This window comes from Lytechinus pictus, chromosome 3 (genome assembly GCF_037042905.1).
Source record: "Lytechinus pictus isolate F3 Inbred chromosome 3, Lp3.0, whole genome shotgun sequence".
NCBI lineage: Eukaryota > Metazoa > Echinodermata > Echinoidea > Temnopleuroida > Toxopneustidae > Lytechinus > Lytechinus pictus.
The window spans coordinates 18,818,247-18,827,922 of NC_087247.1; positions in this window are offsets into that span (position 1 = coordinate 18,818,247).

The following is a 9,676-nucleotide window of genomic DNA, read 5'->3' on the forward strand; positions in this document are numbered from 1 at the left end:
GCGAGGAGCGAAGCGACCGAGCTTATCATTTGGGAACTTTTGCATTTTTTTAAGTTAAATTATTTGATTTCTTGCATACTTTTCATGAATTTTGTGAAAGAATTTCAGTAAAAAATGTAAGTTTTCAATTTCCGGGGGGGGGGGGATCTGCCCCTCCTACGCTGCGTACGACCTTACTTGGATAAGCACGTATCAAACGTGAATGTATGAGCATAGTTTATTAAAGATGAATTGTAGAAGTTATTGCTGTTTATTTGAAAGTATGCTCTGACCCATGAAATTAAAGTTGTGTTAATACAATTGGCCAACAACATAGTAAACAACCCCATCCCCCCAAAAAAATATGGATCGATAATATTTAAAGATACTTCCTAATGTCCCCTAATCTTCTGTTCGTCGACCCTATCGAATACGATTTTGAAAAAAATAACTGTTTGGATAGGCTACTGGATTTATGGATGAACGTCAGCACATTCACTACAAGGAATTCGGCGAAATAAAATCTGAATAGGACTTAATGAAAAGTGGTAATTTCGCCCTTTATGTGAACCTGGTCATGTATGACGTAACGGATTGATTTAATTTTCAAACATAAGTTAATTGATACAAGGAGGAAAGCAACTAGGATAAAGCTTCTGTTATATTGGTTTTGAATAACATTTTCATTGAAGGGTTACGGTATTTCGATTTATGGGAACTGATTTTTTTGTCTCATGTTTACCTATAGGGCAGTCTGTGGTGTAAATCCGATCTGAGCAGAGAAAGGGGGGCGATAGCAAATCATTGAGCTCAACACTATGTATAAAAAAGGGAGGGAGGGTTGTTACGGGGTGGGCGTACCTAGAATATGTACTCACAGATGACAGGTTAGGTCTATCACGAACAGTTTTTCCTGATCGATGTTTTCATGGATTTGTTGTGACATAAAACTACTGAAATGCAGTTTTCACTAGTCCAACAACGTCTTTCAGTTGATATAACTAAGACTAAAAGAGCCTTCAAATATATAAATTAAATTTAATATTGATTGATTGACTCACTGTAGTGAGAAATAATTTAAAACAGATATTACCGCCATGTAAAAGTAAAATGAAACTAAAGAGTCTCTTGAACGAAATGACACGAAAATGATAAAAATATAAATAAATGTGTCCAAATGAGCAAAAGGGGAGGGGGAATTCATGTTATTTACAAACAACACTCATTTCATTTGACTCGGAAACTTTACATATTTTGACATTTAGATGGCTCTGTATCCAATTTATCGTTAATCCATAATGCTATGTATTCCCGTTCTATTTAACATCGGTCTTTTTTTTTCTTGGATGAATAAGCCTGGAGTGTTTACAAGGTCTGATAAGACTCAATGCAGGTATCATCACATCAATGCAGGTATTTCCCGAAGATACTGTATTAAAAAGTTATTTCCTTCCAATCATGCCAATATTAATTTTCAATATTGAGGGATGGACATCTGCACCTTAAATTCTGTAATGTTTTATATACGACATGATTGTAGCCGAATGTTGGAATCAAATGCTTCAGGGTTAATGTAAGAGAAAGATGTCAGGAGTTCTAAAGCAAAAACTTTGGTGTTCACCGGTGGACACAGAGGACAGCTAGCACCAGTCATTTTTACTCCGATCTCAAATTTACAGTTTTATTTCAGCACTGATGGGAGTTATTATCACTCTAAATTACAGGGATTTAAAACAAGTCCACATGGACTGTAGTTAGGGACCAATCGAATTCCGGATTTAGTTTGAATCCTTAAGATTCATTTTTAAATCTCGAAAGATTTAAATTTAAATCATTTGAGATATAAATTTAAGTCGTTAGGATTAAAACTAAATTCAGAAATCGATTGGTCCCTAGCTACAGTCCATCTGGACTTATTTTAAATCCCTGTAATTTAGAGTGTTATACAGCTTTCGTTGTTACTTTAACACCCTTGGTTATAATGATCAAACTTCAGAGTTTAATTTTAACATCTCAGGGCGTGCTCTTCCGTTGGGACACCAACTGGTTGCAGTATTAACATCCCAGTTTACATAGTTAGGGCGCAAAGAGTAGATAAAAAAAAATGGGTGCAGATGCCAATTTTTTTATTTAGCTATATCACTGTTCAGTGGATGATTATTATTTTTAGAGGGAAGCGCTTCCTTTGCGCCTCCCTCCTTGATCCGTCTTTTCCACCTTGAAAATTGATAACATTTCATAATAAAAAAGTTTATGACTATAGAACATATTTCACCAGATATGGTGCCTGTGGCATTACGTTGTCCGTCTATCCATCTGTCAGTGCGTCCCATTTCAAGCTCTCTTGGCCCAAGTATGTATGACGATATTCCCATCAGTATATTTTCATCATGATGATTATTGCCATTTTAAGTTAATTTTTGTGATTATAAATGAGCTGAGTAAAAAAGATGAAAAATCGAACCTGTATTAGTAAAGATTTGTGTCACTTTCGCTGACCAATCCATATTAAACCACAACTTTAGACCAGATATTAAAGTAATCCCAAGTTCAGAATACGGGCTAGGCATGGCAGGGTCACGAGGCCCAATTCCGCATCTGATATGCACAAAAGGTCTTAAGAGCCACTCCAGGGCCACGAATGCAATGTGTTGTATACACTAATACAGAAGAAAAAGAAGTATAAGAAAATACAAATAGCTCTGATTTTTTGATATCCGTTAAAGATGATAACATGTTATGCTTTCTCATAACTCTTTTGTATGCTCTTATTGTGCGAAAATCTGCAATCTGGAAACCTATGGGCCCTCATCAAGACTTAGAGATGAAACATGTAGGTCTACAATCAGGGATTCAATTCAATATTCGAAATAAAACTATGCTGAATTCAATATTAATAAAAGATTATACTTTTGGTTCATTGATCTCGAGATGAAGTCAATCCCATGCCCTTTTTGTGATAAAATCGCAATTAGGTGTGATCTTGTACTGTATTGAACTCTCCAATATTCTCCCTCATAACAGATCCTTTTTGTAAGTGGATAGCATTTCTTTGGAATTGTAAAGATCGGGTCAATAGATTTTATTACAAATCGGGGGCGAATTACAGGAAATAGCATTTCACCGCTTGAAAGAACTCTTACAAAATTGAAAAAGTTGCATCGCCTCAATTCTGACCCCCCAATCCCCCAAAGATTTGTTCGATGGCCTTTATTCGCCACTGCTTTGGAATAAAAAAAATACAAGAGATTTATGCTTTAATGGGGAGGGTGCCCGGTGTAATATATCGACTAAGATTAAGTTCGTATGAGCTGTGTTTGAAGTTTGAAAGAATTTCAGTGGTTTATCATCTTAATGAAAACAAGTTTAAGGGAAGCTTATGAATAAAAAGTACATTCTCAAAATTAATTTTAACTTGAAATTATCAAGGAGTGGCATACCGGAAATATGTTTTTACTTGGGAAAGAAGTAAGCATGTAAAGACCCAGACCGGAGCTAAAAGAAAAAAAAAAAAAAGATCTACTATATAACCTCAACAATGTAAGTTCCATGCATATCAACCACTTGCCAGCTGAATAAGTCTACCCCAGAAAATTGTTGATTTGAATCATAAGAAAAAAAATCAAACAAGTATAATGCTGAAAATTTCATCGAAATCGGATGTAAAATAAGAAAGTTATGACATTTTAAAGTTTCGCTTATTTTTTCACAAAATAGTAAAGAACAGCCCAGTGACATGCAAATGAGAGAGTCGATGATGCTTCGCCATTTCTTTTGTTTTTTATTGTTTGAATTATACAGTTTTTACAGATTTTGAAATAAAGACCAAATTGAGTGAACCATAAAATCTTAATGTGCATACAACTACTTTGTGAAAAATAAGTTCCCCGACTAAGAGACGAAAAGGACATGAATCCCAGAATTCATCCGAATCAGACCATATTTGGGCAGAATCGGTCCGAATTTATTTGGGAGAATTTGGTTTCGGTGTAACCCTGGCTTAAAGATAAATGCGTACTCGGGAAAGAAAAATAATCATCCAGCCGTGATTTCTGCGTACAGACGTAAGGAATCATGACGCTTTTACAAATAACGACGTCACTGACTTGAGGCCACGCAGGTGAAAAGTCCAATTAAGCCTATTTACTGAGCTTAGTAGACCCAATTGGGGCTATTGTTAAGCAAAATACTCATCTGACATCATCTATGTAAATTCATAAACCTAACCAGTTCTCTGTTTTGTAGTTTATAAGCTTTCGATTGGTAAATGGTTTGTCAATTTAGGGTCTTAAAACTTTGGACTTTTGCGATATATTCTCCGGCTGTACTACGAAACGTAAAATAAGCGTCGAATTAGGATCGAATGAAATTTAATCACGTATTTATCATCCATAGTTAATCATTAGTGTTTCCCAATATAGTAATGAGGAGCCGTGAAGTGAATATTGCAGTCTGTGTCGTATTTGTAGAATTGAAAATTGTAATTTGGCGTAGGGATTGGGGCGGGGAATTGCTCCCAGAAAATAATGTTTAACCCCGGCCCTTTTGAAAATGAAATATAAAATAATTCCACCTTACACATGCATATCCTTCGATTTCAATTTCAAATACAAAAAAAAAACACCCACGAAAACAGCTCGGATGCTTCGCTATTTTGCATAAGTATATATGTTTTATTGAATGTTTTACAATTAAAGGATAATTCGTACATGCAGCTATTATTGGATCTCTACACTCCAAAAAAAGGTTTACCCAATATTGGGTAAAATGGGAACATGCATGTTGGTTGGGTAAAAAAATACCAAATATTTTGTAAATTTTATGCAATATTGCGTTGAAATAGCCCATTATGAGGTAAAAAAAATACCCAGCAAATATGCATGTTCCCTTTCTACCCAATAATGGGTAAAAAATTGTACTCAGTGTTCTTAGAGTGTATGTGTGTCGTACATAATCAAATACACTACATTATCATAAGGTATCACTATAACCACGCTAATTTCAAAATAATTACATATAATTAGGTATAGGACTATATACTTTTCAGAAAACACAAGAGACAAGTGAATTTTGTCAATCAGAACTTTAAGCTGAGAGATGTAGGGATGGATGGCGAATTGAAAAAAAAGCATAATCCTGAAAAGTACTATTTTATAGGTCTATTTTCTATTCTACTCTGCCTTGCAATATAACTACAGACCAGTAATGGCACTGGCACGCATTCCATAGCCAAACGCGACCATTCCTTATCTTAAGTAGTTGCATACCATATACTGTTGAAATGCACAGTTTGAAATGCATTGCAGCTATATAGAAGTCAACTCTGTTATGCAGTTCTTAGTCATATAAATTCGGAGTTTCAGTCTCTTTTACTCTAAATCGAGTTTACTTACATGCTGTTAATGCCATTCGGATTCAAACTGACATCATGGAAATTAATATAAGATTATATTGAAGCAGGGCAAAGGCAGCGAAATAACCAGCAATGAAAAGGAGACTGCGTATATCGATAGATTTAATTTCGTCGAAAAACCGACACTTAACAAGCAATGCACATATCCTATTGTCGCCATACACCGCAAAAATATAATAAACAAATATATCGGGCTTTGAGAAAGTATAGTGGAATTATTTATCCGAGGTTGGTCTGGCAATTACTATTTTTTCCCGAGGGGCGAAGCCCCGAGGGAAATATAGTAGTTTTGCCAGTCCAACCGAGGATTAATAATTCCCACTATGCTTTCGAATGAAACGCCTGATATATTTGCTTTATATCCTACTTTTAATAATTTATAACCAAAATCAAAATCTATGCGCTGAGTATGCAAAGTCCTGTTGAATTACCTACTTTTCTCCGAGCCACCGCGCCCAGCGGAACGCAGATTAGTGTCTGCGCTGACGCATCGCGCTGGACTTGCGCGCCCGGGAGAGAGAGAGCGCGCAAGCCGGTGCGCCGAGATATCCAGTTTTGTGAAATAATGACGTCAGAATATTGGTATATCCAAAAATATATCGAGGTCTGACGTCACGCAACATCATAGTTGAAATATATTCGGTCACATGATGCTACTTGAACCAATCACTATACAGGATTTACTCTATGTAGGATATAATATAAAATATTCATCAACTGCTTCCTTCTCTAAAGAAAAAAAAATCACACCATCACCGCAGGTGTTAAAGATATGTGCATGAGCATCGGACGAAAGGGTTTATGAGGAGTTAGGAAGGGACTTTGATAAACCAAGGTGATACAGAAATAACCACCAGAGCTTGTCCTATGGAGTAATAACATCATCAATTACACTACTCCTATACGCATCATTTATTGAGTGGTGACATTAATCATATATCCCTAGTGCATATAATAACCAGACATAACCAGGGTGGGATAGACCGATAGTCAGGGTGTTATTTCAAGATATCAGTATGGTGAGGGGGTGGGGGGGGGGGGCTGGTCAGGAGAAAAAATAGGGAGCATTCCATGTCATAGAATAAATAGTGATTTTTGCTGACTATATACTGTCACAAGCTACTGAATTCCTTGCATCTGATTGGCTGAGAACAAATCAGTGAAAGTCATTCAAGATGCTTCGTGAAATACTTTCCAGATTAGGGGCCCGTCTTACAAAGAGTTGCCATTGATCCGATCAATCGCAACTATAGAAAACCAGCACAGTCAACCTATCCAATGCATGTTTGTTCAAAAAAATTCTAGATATGAATGTATATCCATAAATTAATTGATTTCTTGACAATTTGGTGTGTTCTCCTTTGTTTACATAGGACATTTTGCAAATTTCCTGTAAAAAAATTATGACACTGATGGATTTCCTAGAGTTATGATTGATTGGATCAATCGTAACTATTTGTAAGACGCGGCCCAGATGTTAATGTGTTTTTGGTAGGTATAGCGTGGATTAGATGAAGAAAGAGAGTGGCTGAGAAGAAGAGAAAATATGGAAGCGAGGAGATGTGCAATGATGTGCGAGAAAGAGAAAAGGAGAGAGAGAGAGGGGGGGGGGAAGATGGGGACGAACTCGTGGGAAAGTGACGAACCGAATTGATTAAACTTATAATCTCTTCTAAGCCTTTAACCCTCCAACCCCCCAAAAATGGACCCTCGAATAAAGAGAAATATACAAAGCAAAATAAAAATGGTATTATCATTTCTAATTATCATTTTTATTGTTTTTTATGTTTGAAGATCCTCTTTATCCCTTCTTCATTGGTGCCAGTTGGATTTGAATACCGTTAACTCATTGCCTATACTGGAACAAGGTGGTCCCTGTAGGTGGTCCCTGTAAGAGGCCAAGGGAATTCCAGTTTTCAGCAGTCAACGGTTTAACACTATATTCATAGTCTATAGTAGATATGAAACTGTTTCATTCAATCGCTGATAGGTTTCTACCCGCTCAGTTTAATTACCATTTGGACTCATCTGACATGATCCAACCCAACCTCCAGTTCACCTACTAACGATTTGGTCCAATTGCCATTGAGCATATTTTCCATATGGTCTATACTTTCCAGTTAGGCTTTACACATTTCGTCTAATTTTCACTTGGTCTATAACACCACTAAGTCTGTGTTGAATGAAACGTTTATGAACCAAGTTTTAATTTGATGAAGTAAATGATAAGACGAGTTTAGACTAAATGTTAATTAGACTAAATGGGTATCAGACCCATGCGAATCTCAAAGAATATTTACCAAAAAAAGTAAAAGAGAATGTAAGATTATTTCTTACCGTCATTTGAATAGTTTTTGTATTTAAATGTTAGCATAACTAGGTCATAAAAGGACTGTTTAAAGTTAAATATGAAATCGTTTTATCACAAATATTGTAGTTCAATTAAATTCCGAACGGTGAAATGATATAATAGTTGAGCATCTGTTGGAAAATATGCTAGCTTAAACCGAAGAAGATTCCACCTCATTAAAAATCCTATATACTAAATATCCCAATACTGAATAGATTAATGACGTTTATGTTCTTCTGCAAACATCTTGCTATATCATTGTAAATCACTATAGGTGATGATAATACAACGTTATAGCTCCTGTATATAAAAAAATAATAATGTTCAGGTTTCTTCAAATACAACAGATTGTTCATGACACACATAGTACACATGGTTAAATCAATGATATACAATGTTTTATCAGACGACCAGTATACATTGGACAAGTTGATCTAACGAAACGTTGAGTTGTAAAAAAAAAAACGATTCACATTAATGCTCGCAACGGCGATATGTTTAGTTTACTGTATAGCAATATTTTTGATTTATTACGCAATTATCTATGCAATGGTTGTACAAACACGTATAACTTAAATTGCGTCACTTTACTCAGACCCTGTAGGCGTTAAATGGTGGTTTTGGAATAATCAATTTATGGGATTTGCTCTTAGTTTTTACAAAATAAAGATTTGATTTATTATGGCAGTTTTTTACCGCTAGACGAAATTTGACGTCGTTCTGTGACAAACGCATAACGGTAAATCGTTAATCCAACATGTGTTATTACTCTGTAAACTACTAGTAAACGTCATCATGATGACGCAATGGAATATGTATGTATAGTTTAGATCTAATATGTGCGTACACTTGCCTTGTTTTTCATGACCTTCTGATAATTTCCGATTTCACACTTTAGCATATCAGCACGTCGTGATGTTAATTCACCATCTTCTCGGAATGAAATTAACAAGTTTGTTAGAAATTATGTATATAATATCCATTAAGCTGCTAAAACACATGCGCAAACATGATGCGCTCATAATAACCAGAGAGAAAGAGATAGAGAGAGAGAGGGGGGGGGGGGGGGGGGAGGTGGAGGGGGTTGGTGTTTCATGTCAATAATGTTTGGAAGGACATATCAATGATACAATCCATTAAAGCTATCACATAATCATGTTCGTTTGTTTGTTTGTTCGAAAGTTGGTATTATCATGTTTGCTGTGTTTGTTGTAAACACTTTACATAATTTAGGAAACCTTATTTACAAGCAATGCTGTCTGAGTTTCCTCTATCGCTATGTATACCTGTTTAACATAATTTGTACATACCTTCCCAAAATACTTTTATCATTATCATATCATCAGTTTTATTGGAGACATTACAATGTCCTATGAATTTCGACGTGCATTGCGTACTTTTTGATGTATTCAATGTGAAACAAAATCTAAATGAAATAAATTACTCTCCTTTAGATAAGTTCCACTTAATAACGATGATCATAAAACGACAAGAAATATTATGACTTTCAAACTTCATTTTCCACTTTTGAGACTCAGGGACCGTTTCATGAGAGTTAATAAATTGTCAGCGCTGAAAAGTTGTCTTTCTCCGACAGTTACCATAGTGACAGTCAGAGGCCAGTGCCTTTCAGCCAATAAAAACCAAGGATTTCACTGAAATTGTCAGCACTGACAATTCATCTGACAACTTTCATGAAAAACCCACCTGTACGCCTACATGTTTATTTTATTATTTCGTAAAGTACATCTCTTTGTTTTAAAGAGAAAACGCCCAAAGCGAATACATACAAGGGTTATACAGGATTTACTTTTCTATCTTTAACATAATTTCTTTCGCTTTTAGGTTTCCTGTAGGCGGTGGGATCCTTCCTTCTTAGACATGAGTTCAATTATCATTTAAACACCCCTCTAGCTGGAATTTCACAGGATACA